The sequence below is a fragment of the Camellia sinensis genome, chromosome 6 (genome assembly GCF_055761805.1).
Source record: "Camellia sinensis isolate YWXY chromosome 6, ASM5576180v1, whole genome shotgun sequence".
Classification (NCBI taxonomy): domain Eukaryota; kingdom Viridiplantae; phylum Streptophyta; class Magnoliopsida; order Ericales; family Theaceae; genus Camellia; species Camellia sinensis.
In genome coordinates this window covers 98083058-98095524 of record NC_138966.1, presented here as the reverse complement: position 1 = coordinate 98095524, position 12467 = coordinate 98083058, and positions in this window count along the sequence as shown.

Sequence of the window (12467 nt, the reverse complement as noted above, 5' to 3'; positions counted from 1 at the left end):
CAGTGGATGGAGTTGAAGTCACAAAGGCTTGAGGAGAAGGATAGCTAGATGAAGGAGATGCTGAAGCAGATGAAGAAGCAAAATTAGAGGAAAATGATGGGTGAAAGGTAGGATCCAGTCTATGCCAACAGTCAATGGTAGTGTGATTACTTGTCCCACAGATTTGACAAGTTAAGTTGTAGGAGGAATATCGACCTCGGCCACCACGAGAAGTAGATCGAGTACTACCACCACGAAGACCACCTCTAAAACCACCTCTGGAACTGCGAAGAGACGAGCGTCCTCCTCTAGAAGCAGAACTAAATGAACCACGTTGTGCATGTGCAGTATAAGCAACTGAAGGTTCATGAGGCTGCAACTTTCTCTGTTTAGCTGTAATGTGAATTGATTCAGAATTTAAGAGAGAGGTTAACTCTGCCATAGAAATAGGCTCAATACGTGCTCGAATGGTGGTTTTGAGAGCATCAAATTCATCTGGTAAGCCATTGAGAGTGAGAAGTACCAGATCTTCTTCATCAACCGGTGAAGAGGCCAGAGTTAATTGATCAGAAATATCTTTTATCTAAGTCAAATACTCATATGGTCAATGAATCTTTTGTCAGATGATTCAAACGGTTCTTCAATTCATGAATATGAGATCTAGATAACACTGTGAATCTTTGACAGAGAGCATTCCAAACCTCAAAGCTATGGTGCAAATGAAGAACAGAGGAAAAAATCGGAGGTGTAAGTGTAGCTGTTATACAGCTAAGGAGATGAGCATCTGTTTTGTTCCACTGTGCTCGAGCTGGATTGAGCACTTCAACACCATTGGAATCTTTGATCTGCAATGGCGGACAAGGAACTAAACCAGTTGCAAAATCAAACAACCCAGTTGCTCGCAGAACATTTTGAAACTGATTGCGCCAGATTAGAAAATTTGTAGAATCAAGTTTCACTGTAATGAGTGAACTGAGATTAGAAATCAACAGACTGAGATTAGACGATAAAGAAGAAGAAGAAGATGAATCAGAAGCAGCCATGGATGGCCCAGAGTTGTGCTCGTGAGAGCTTTAGACTAGCTTTGATACCATGAAGAAATTTTGATCACAATTCTCATTAAAGAAATATCTGAATTACAGAGTATATTTATACAAGAGATATGTAACTGAAAGTCTAACTACTTCTAACTACTTTCCAGTGGTTACGGAAACAGTTGAGCAACCATTGAGAGCTGTGATTGCATCTGATGCTGATGCATGAGAGGATATTGCTGATGCACTAGTGGGTTCCACATCCTTAACAATCTCACGTAAACTGAAATAAAAAATTATTCTGAACACTTTTCGTGTTTTGAACTTTTCCGAAAAAAAATCATCTTAGGGAAGTTTCTTTTCGTTTTCAGTTCCAGATTTTTTTCGATCGAATTTCGTTTAGGCTCTTTTATTAAGTTTTTCTCTCAACCTATTCAGTTTCTACTAAATTTGTTCGTAATAGCTTTTAAAAAATTTGATTCTGTACAACTTTTGTTTTTTGAGTTTTGTTCTTTGAGTTTTAGTCAATTCGAATGATTTAAGCATGAAACAATCCGCTTTTATACTACTTCAGCAATTTACTTATGGTTAAATTATACTAACTCTATTTTTTTTTTTTCCAGAATGGCAGGTCTGACTAACTTTTTATGGAGGGCTGACCCACCATAATTTTATGTTTATTTTGTTTATTCTATACTCAATTTATATTTAGTAGTGTACGGATAAAAAACTAAATGCCACCGTATCTCGAGAAACTATCCCTTCGTCTCAATGCAAGTGGAACTACTTGTCTTGTCCCATAACAAGAATTAAATGTACTTTTATTTGTGTCTGGTGGACACGTGAGTGTCAAATATTGGTACTCATACCAGTATGATTGTATACTGACCTGTCTTGTCTCTTGACAACTCGGGTGCGTTCTATTTAAGCGCAACCAAGTTTCTTTTGCAGGATTAGTTGGGACTACGGTGGTAACGAGAAATAACTATAGTTGTTAGATATGTCGTTTGGACTTCTTTTGTTTTCTTGAGCTTAAGGTTAATATTAGTTTATGTATTTATTAATTTTTTTATGATCTTAGTATTTTGAAAATTTGGCATAGTTTGTAACTTTACATTATTTAAGTTGTTTTGACTATTTATTGTTACTTTAATATTGAAGGTATTGGATAGTTATGAAATTATGGTGGATGGTTTGGTTGGCGTTTTGTTAGTTTTTTTTTTATTCCTTGTAATTTTTTGAGTATGAAAATTTACTTAAACTTTATAGAGGCGAGAACGTTTAGATTTTGTTTCACTCTTAAGATTTGAATGATGAAATATTAATTTAAATTTAGTCTTAATTTAACATTTAATTATCTAAATTTTGAGAGGCGACATCCTGCCACCTGCCATTGAAAGTCTTGCCCAGCAAATGTATTTTTAAGATTGCTCAGCAAATTTTTAGATTGTTTCCGTTGTTGGGGTTGTGTGTATTCACCCAAAGAAAGGTTGTGTGCGTGTCAATGTTTTGTTGGGATTGGGACTCACAAAAAAAAAAAAAAAAAAAAATGTGAGTGAGGTGAGTTGTGTGTGTCAGTGTATTTGGTTAAAATTGGAAATACTGTGACTGTATAGGGGGGCACATAACTCTGTGTGTGTCAACTAAGACCTAAAATATATATATATATATATATTTGAAAAGTCATGGGGGCATGTGACCCCTGGTCCTGTGTCCCTCTGTCCCTGAGTATCGGAAGACAAGTAGATATTGTAGTGGTATCAGAAATATGCAGCCATATATATTGAAAATCGAGTGAAATAATTGTAAATTTTTTAAATCATTAAATAAATAAATAAATAAATATAACGATGGAACTGGCCATACTAACTGTGAAATGGCTCATAAATTGATTATGAACCAACAAGTATTGCGAACCAGATAATACTATGAAATTTTCATTTTTATTGATATATCATAGTGCATCAGTGTCAAAAATATATAAGTTCAATATGCATTGGTCAATATGGTATGTATCGACCCCATATTAAAACAATGGTAGACAACGAACCTTAAATCAAGTTGAAAACAAACCTGTCCATCCAAACATGATGCCATAGAAACTAAAATTCGTAGTCTTCACTTTTTTGTGGTAACTTGTAATAATTTATTTCACACAATTTTTGAATGGTACTCTATGTAGAAGACAATGATATATGAAGTTTAAATATAATTCTATGGAAAGAAAATAAATAAATAAACTGAATTGTGATGAAAAAACTAACACTAATAACATATTCCATGTGTTGATGTATATAGATAGCTATGTATCTATAGATAGATATGTTTAGATATATATGTATATAGATAGATATGTTTCTGTAGATAGATATGTTTATATATATATAGATAGCTATGTATCTTAGTCATTATCTTGTCTTCTTTCTCCTATATAAAGGAGACCATGGACATTGGTTTCATAATTGAAATAATATATTTCACAAAGGCTCTCTCTCTCTCTCAACTTGTTTTAACATGGTATCAGAGCGCAAGGTTATGGCTCATTAACTAGAAAGCTTCACATTTTCTGGTATTTATCTCTGTTCCGTCACTATTCAAATTCCTTTTGTTCTCCAAAATTTACACACAACCTATCAAAGTGCTTGGAATCTTCTAACAATTTCAACGCCACCAACAACGTCCTCAGATCAAACTCCACGCGCCCTTACGCGCCACTTTTGTCTCCGGCTCGTCACTCACTTCCTCATCTACTATCTCATGCACCCTACGTCAACCTTAGTCGCTCGCGCCCTAGCCACCACAAACTTACGCCGCGAGCAGCTGCTCGCACCGTCTCAGCCGCTCGTGCCTGACTGACGCACGCTGCTGCTGACATCAACCTAATCTTGTTCAGCCTCTTCAACAAGCTGGTTCAGTCCAGCTTTTGGCCTTTTGGGTCGGTTCAGACCGATTCCCCATTGTTTTCGACCCTCTGAATTCACTGGTACCCTCAGTTTTTTCAGATTTTGCATCTATAGTGTTGTTTTTACTCCATGGATCCCCCGAACTCTTCTCACCACCCTATTTTAGTTGTTCTTGACGGGTCCAATTATGTCTTATGGGTACAAGCCATGTCTGGCTTCCTCAAAGGCAAGAAACTTTGGCGTATTATCAATAGGGATATGCGCAAACCCACCCAAGAGACCACTGAATCCGCTGCCAAATATGTAGACCGCTTAGAGGATTGGAACAGTAAGAACTATTAAATCATCACTTTGTTTCGAAGTACATCTACTACATCTATTAGCCTTCAGTTTGGTCGGTTCCAACTTGACTCTGTTTCCACTCCGGCAAACGACATCTAGGATTTTTTGAAAGACCGATATCAGATTACTGGTCTTGCTCACCAATATTAGCATCAGAGCTATCTTCACCGTATGCGCCAAGAACCAACTCAGACTATTAATGATTTCCTCTCAAAAATTTATTCTGTTTGAGATCAGCTCGCTCTCTCTGAACCTCTATGGCCACATACTAAGGATGCTGCTCTATTTACTATTTATCGCGACCAAGAACGATTGGTTCAACTTCTTATGGCTCTAACTCCCCATTTTAAGCTGGTGCGCACATCTCTCCCTCATCGTACTCCTTTACCCACTCTTGAGCAGGCTATTTTCGAACTACTATCAGAGGAAACTAGGCTTGGTCCTCTCCATCCACACCCTGTGGACTTTGTTCTTGCTACTCCCCAGACTCGGAGATCTCCTTCATAACAGCAGTCTACTACTTGCAATTACTGTCAAAACCGAGGTCTTTCATCCACTCATCTTCTGGTTCATTGTCCAGTTCGACTTTGCCGGTTTTACAACAAGATTAGTCTTGGTTATCTATAGCAAGATTACTTCCGCAATCCAGCCCAAGCGTCTCCTGGTTCATCCTCTCACGATGGTCCTTCCACTAGGAGTTTTTCACGGGGCAACTCTCAACGTTCTGGGAATCAGTTTAAATCTATGCCTGTTCATCGCACTACTATTGCTGCCTCAGAGGATTTACCTTCTTCTATGCCTATAGACCCTTTTACTCTAGTCTTTTCTTAAACCGATGTCGAAGCCATGTTCCAACAATTTCTTTCCATTTCCGGTACTCCTCCCTCTACTACTTTGTCTGTCACCTCAGGTAACACTTCCTAGTACTTTTACTCAGCTTGTTGTAATCACATGACCTCTGACCCTACTATTTTTACTTCTCTCTCTTCTAATCCTCATGTTCATTCTATTAATACTGTTGACGAGTCTCTTTGGTCTGTAAGTCATGTTGGTTCTATCTCCACCTCCTACTTATCTTTATCTCATGTGTACCTTATACCTGCTCTTACTTTAAATCTTATCTCCAATGGTCAATTGTGTGAGCATGGTCTAACTGTTACCTTTTCTCATACTGGTTGATTGGTGCAGGACCCTCGGACGGAACGAACTCTTGGGATCAACCATAAGCATAGACGTCTCTATGAACTCATTCACCTTCATGTTCCGGTTTCTTCTTAACTAGCAGCTTCTACTACTGCTCCTCTTTTATCTCCTTTTCAGCTTTGGCACTATCGTTTAGGATATCTTTCTATTAGTTAGTTAAAGTCTTTAATTTTTAGTGGTCAATTAGGTCATGTCAGTTCTGATACTTTAGATTGTTTGTCATGTCAACTTGCCAAATAACCTGCTTTACCGTTTAATAAAAGTGACTATATTTCTCTTACACCTTTTGATCTCATCCATTCTGATGTTTGGGGCCCCTCCCCTACTCCTACTATGGGAGGTGCACATTATTTTGTTATTTTTATAGATGATTTTTCCCGTTTTATATAGTTGTTTTTTATGAAAAATTGCTCTGAGCTCAAACAACTTTATTACAATTTTGCTAAAATGGACTAAACCCAATTTTCTAAAACTATTAAGATCTTTCGCTCCGACAATGCCATGGAATATAAGGATTTTGATTTTCTTTATTTTCTTCAGAGTCATGGTACTTAGCCTCATCGTTCCTGTCTTGGCACGTCTCAACAAAATGGACGAGCTGAACGGAAACATAGGCATATTCTCAACACTACTCGAGCTCTCCTTCTCCCTTCTTCTTGTCCGGAAAATTTTTAAGATGAAGCTGCTCTCACTGCTGCTTACACTATAAATTGTATCCCTACGCCTGCCATAATCACACTCCCTATGAACGTTTGCATGGCACGCGTCCCCCTTACCCCAATCTTAGGGTCTTTGGTTCTGCATGTTTTGTTCTTCTCCAACCTCATGAACACAACAAACTTGAACCTCGTTCACGTCTTTGTTACTTCTTGTGGTATGGTATTGAACATAAAGGGTATCGTTGTTGGGATCCTATCTCATAGCGCCTCTGTATCTCTCGACATGTGGTTTTTTAGGAACACAAAATGTTTTCCTCCCTCTCCTAAATCCGCTTATCCACTCCCTCATCGTCTCTATTTTTTATTAACCCTTCCACAGATCTATTTTCTGATGAGATTGATACAGGGCCCCTACCTGCCCCTTTAGAGACATCATTGCCTACTGGTCTTGCCCGTGAGCCTGCTCGCTCTTATGGTCATGCTCTTGCTCCCTTGGGATCTTCCCTTCTTGTTGCGTCTCTCTCATGCCCTCTGGCTCCTCTACCCTCTGCTCGGCCACAACGAGTAACATAACCTTCTATTTGTCTTCGTGATTATATTGTTGGTTTCACTGCTTTTTCTACTCATGAACCTACCTCATATCGCGAGGCTCGCTCTAATCCTCTTTAGCAGCATGCTATGACTGATGAATTGTAGGCTTTAGACAAAACTCATACTTGGGACGTTGTTGATCTTCCCCCTGGCAAGACTGCCATTGCTTGCAAATGGGTATACAAAATCAAGACCCACTCTGATGGCTCTATTGAGAGATACAAACCTCGCCTTGTTGCTAAAGGCTTCAACCAAGAATATGGTATTGATTATGAGGAGACATTTGCTCCTGTTGCCCATCTTACCTCTATTCGCAGCTTGATTGCTGTTACTGCCACTCGTCAATGGGACCTTTCTCAAATGGACGTTAAAAATGCTTTCCTTAATGGTGATCTTCTAGAGGAGGTCTACATGCAACCTCCCCCTGGGTCTACTTATCTGCCTCATAAGGTTTACAAACTTCAACGTGCATTATATGGTCTTAAGAAAGCCCCGTGCACTTGGTTTGCCAAGTTCAGCTCTACTCTTCATGATTATGATTTCACCTCTAGTTCTTATGATACTGTTTTTTTTTTTTTTTTTTGTGCGAAAAACTGCTCAAAGGACCACCCTGCTTCTGCTTTATGTAGATGACATGATTATCACCGATGATGATATGGATGGTATTTTTCACCTCAAATAGTTTCTTAGGCATCATTTCGAGATGAAAGACCTTGGTCCTCTCAGCTATTTCTTGGGTCTTGAAATCTCCTATGACTCCACGGGTTCGTTTCTCTCTCAGGCTAAGTATACCTCTGATCTTCTCACTTGTGCTAGTCTTACAGATTGCAAGACTGCCTCCACTCCCGTGGAGACTCAGAGTCTTCTTACTCCTCTTGATGGCACTCTACTCTCTAATGCTACTTTGTATCATCAGCTGGTTGGCAGCCTTGTCTATCTCACTGTTACTCATCCTAACATTGCCTATGTTGTCTATATTGTCAGCCAATATATGTCGGTTCCTCGTACACCTCATTATGTTGCTTTAGTTTATATCATTCGCTATCTCAAAGGCACCTTGTTTCATGGTCTTCATTATTCCATCCACTCCTCTCTTTAGCTTCGTGCCTTCTCCGATGCTGATTGGGCTAGGGATCCTACTGACCGCCGCTCTACTACAGGTTTCTGTTTCTTCTTAGGCGATTCTCTTATTTCTTAGCGCAGCAAGAAACAATCTCTTACTACTCGTTCAAGTACAAAAGCCGAATACCATGCTCTTGCTGATACTACTCAGAAGTTTCTCTGGCTTCGTTGGTTTCTTGTTGACATGAATGTTACCCCCTCTGGTGCTACTGACCTCTATTGTGACAATCAGAGTGCTATTCAGATTGCTTACAATGATATTTTTCATGATCGCACCAAGCACATTGAGATTGACTGCCATTTTATTCGTTAACATGTCACTCATGGTACTGTTCATCTCCATCCGATCTCTTCTGCTAATCAACCTGCTGATATTTTCACCAAAGCTCACTCTCTTGGCCTCTTCATTGAACTTGTTTCCAACCTCAAGTTGGTTGATGTTTATCCTCCTTAAGTTTGAGAGAGTCTATTAATGTATATAGATAGCTATGTATCTATAGATAGATATGTCTAGATATATATGTATATAGATAGTTATGTTTCTGTAGATAGATATGTTTATTTATATATAGATAGCTATATATCTTAGTCCTTATCTTGTCTTCTTTCTCCTATATAAAGGAGACCATGTACATAGGTTTCATAATTGAAATAATATATTTCACACAGACTTTCTCTCTCTTTCTCTCTCACTCTCTCTCTCTCTTTCTCTCTCTTAACTTGTTTTAACACCATGCAAATAACAACATAAATATATAAAATATTTAGTATATAAAAACAAAACTAATTAAGGTCATGACTGTTTCTTTAATCCAAAATGTAGAGGGATAAAATATCAACCCAAGAACAAAACAACTAAGAGAACGACCCAGAAAAAGGAGAAAGCCCAAATGAACCTTTTTATGGTGCCCATTAGAAGACAACTAGCAGTGCATTGGCGTGAGATTGCGAGCATGAGGAAAGATCTCTTTCTAGAAGAAAGATCTGTAAAGTACAAGGGGAATGTTGGATTCGTCTTCATCCAACGATAGAAACATCAAGTGGCAAAAACAAGAGCATAGGTTAGGCCTACTAGACGGTAAGAGCGTCCGATCAATTCAATGCAATGAGCATGGCACTTGGCAAGTTAGCCACTAGCATCTGACATAATCTAAGTCGTTCATAAGAGGATGACCCAACAATGGAAGGCAAAGGCAACTTGGCCACTTGCCCGACCAGAAACAGATGCATACAAGACCCTCAGATCAAGTACTGATCCAACGGATGGAATTCAAGTCAGGAAAACTATAAAAGACCAAACAGGTGAAACAAAGAAAACAAACCAGAAGTAATCCAAGAATTCTCTTTTAAAATAAAATATTAATGGCTGAATAATATTCAGACTTGACCGTCAAAGAGTCCTCCCTACCAACCCTAGTCGAGGGTGACGACTAACATTTTGGTTTCTCTTAATAGAGTAAAGGAGGGGACACGTCATCTCGCTTTCCTTTTGAAGAAGAATTCTTCTATACCTTCCACACAAAATTATAATAATAGCATGTTGAATGAGTAGATGGACACAGCTATTGGGTATGAGATAATGCGACACTGGGGACAAAATAATTCACATAGTATTGTTGCTATAAAACGAAGTTAAAGCTTAGGTACAACTTAAAACAAGCATTATTGAACTTAAAATATAATTTTTCAATTGGCTAAGCTAGGGTTAGATTCCCTTGGTCGCACGTGGCATCGATAAATTAAACCGTATTAAAATCGATCATTCATGTTTGTAAGTCATGAAACAAGGCAGCTATTTCCTGTAATATAAGAATGAAAACACCCATTAGACATGCTGGATTTTTCCTTCGCGTCTATCGGGGTTCTAGGCCATTGCAACTGGACGCATCATTAAGCATAGCCTTTAATTTTATATCACATAAAGATATAAAAAACTTATCATGTACATAAATTATTCAGTTTATGCCTTGTGAATATTCGATTTTTGTGACAGATTTTAAGATATAAGTTATTTGTTGGCTCGTGAATTTATGTTTGGGATAAGATGAGGATACCACTTAGAAAAATATTTGGGAGCTCTAAATTGGGAACTCTAAAGAAGCTCTAGAGAGTGAGTCCCACTTACTGATGTAATGTTTTGGCCTTAAGTTTTTTTTTTCTTTTTTCTTTTTTGAATTTCTACCTCATTAGTGGTCAATTAATGCTCTAAAATTAGTAGGATGAATCATTGTTGAAAAAAAAAACGATTTCTTAGAGTAATGTTAGGGATCATGAAAAATATATCATGAAATATATCATGAAATTTTTTCATCCTTTGATTAGTCTTGATTACTGTGTGATGTTTTATTATATGGGTAATCCAAAGGTTGAGAAACTTTCATGATAATATTCATGATATATTTTTCATGATCCCTAGCATTACTGGATTTCTTAAGGCCTCAAACTTTTCTTTACACCACCAGTTTGGCTCCAAAATGATTTTGAAGTATGTAAATAAAATATAACTTTTTATTAGTTCAAAACAGTGAATTCCATTAAATAAATATAATAAATAAATAAGTGCATTGACCTCACTAAAAATTGTCAATCATACTATTTTGAATCAAATAAGAAATTATTTTTGTGAACTCATTTAAAATGAGATTCCTTTGGCTCTAAACATTTGGGCAAAGGAGTTTTGGTATAAAAATACTTTTGCAAGAATCTGTTTGTATTGCAAGTTTATTATGGATATAATCTTATCATTCCATCCACAATATCAATAAATAAATTTAAAAAGAAATATATATTTAAAATAATTTAATCTTCTAGTCATCATGATTCTTTTTAACATCTGTGCAGGCTCGGAGCTGTGGTAATAAAGAAAAGTCTGAGTTCACTCTCCCCACTTTAGGCCTGTGTTTTTGCTACTTCCAATTAAGACCATCTCTAACGGTGAACCAAACCCGACATCAAATTCAAATTTTGATAAAAAAACTTACTTTTTCAAGCTCCAACCGTTGCATCAGATTGATATCAAAATGAGATTTCAGCAAAAAAGCATCAAACTGAGAACGAGACACAGATTTTACCAAATCACTGTTACTGACCGTTGAAAGAGGTACACCGGTCAACCAGCCGGTTGCTCAGCCGGTTGACCAACCGGTCAACCAGTAAAAGATTCAAACAGTTCAGGAAAAAAAGTTCAAACCGTTAAAAAAAAAAAAATTTGCCTAACCGGTCAATCGACCAGTCGACCGGCCGGTCGACCACTCCGGTTGTCCCGAAAAAGTTCAAAAAGTTCAAAAAAAAGTTCAGACAACTCGCCAAAAAAAAAAAAAAAAAAAATTTTTGCCTAACTGGTCAACCGGCCGGTCAACTGGCCGGTCGACCACCCGGTTGTCCCGGGATAGATTTGGTGAAAGGTGAACCGTTGGAGCGAGTGGTATTAAAATTGGTGAAATGGGTCATTTTTGACTCAGATTTGGTGAAAAATTTGAGTCACCGTTGGAGATGCTCTAAGGACATCCACCAATTTACTTAAATTTTATTTTAAGATATTATTAAAAAATTATTTTTTATAGGAATTACTTTTTTTTTATTTATTTCTCTCAACAGACTCCCTATTAACAGACTCCCTATTTTTCTTTATTTTATTAAAATATAATTTTTAATTATAAATTTAAAAAAAAAATAAAATCATAAATGTGTACTGAAGTTCCAAAGCAAAGCAAAGCAAAACAAAAATATATATATATATATATATATAAGGGAGCTACAGTGACTCCCTACAAATAGAAATTTACTGTAGCAAGAACTAATTTATAAGATTATTTAGGGGAGCTGATGCAAATGTACAGGGAGCCATTTACCCCTTAAAATAAGTAAAGGGGAGGTTTAAGAGAGCTGGTGGGGATGCTCTAAATGTATAGGCAATTCAATGTCTACATGTGAACCTTTTTTTCCCCTTTGATGGTCATGAAAAATTGTTGCATTTGGAAAAGTTTTTGAATAGATTCGACCTGCTAATCCAATGAATTTTGTTATAATGTCAAAGTTTTCTTTTGCAATGACATTGATATTCTTCTGCAATTATACTGTGATATTCAACATTCATTTCTAATTAACATCTGTCACTAACAAATCTAAGCAACTAATTGCATCCTTTATTTGATATTATAAAGATTTATAAGTGAAATGGAAAATGAGTGAGAGCCCTAATTAGTATTATCACTAATGATGTGGCAGCGGGTCCCACCATGAATGATTTGATGTTTTGGCCTTGGTGTTGTATTTTTTTTTCTTTTTTTATTGAGTGCCATGTCATTAGTGATCTTTTTAGAGTTCCAAAATTAGTGGTCTCTATCATTTTTTTTTTTTTTTAGCATAAATTTTTTGAGTCAAATTTTTTTTTTCAATTTTTTTTTAAGACTTAAGATTAGACAATCTAAAGAATTTTGAAAAATAAAAAATTATTGTAAAAATTCATTAAAAAAATAAAATTTCATTTTGGTAGACTTTTTGTAAACAAAATGTCATTTTTATTTTTATCTTTTAAAACTATATATTTTAAAAGGAAATGGAAAAAAATTACTAGACTAAGGCCTCGTTTAGAAACAAGTTATTTCAGTAATTTTTTTAATTTTTTATAAAAA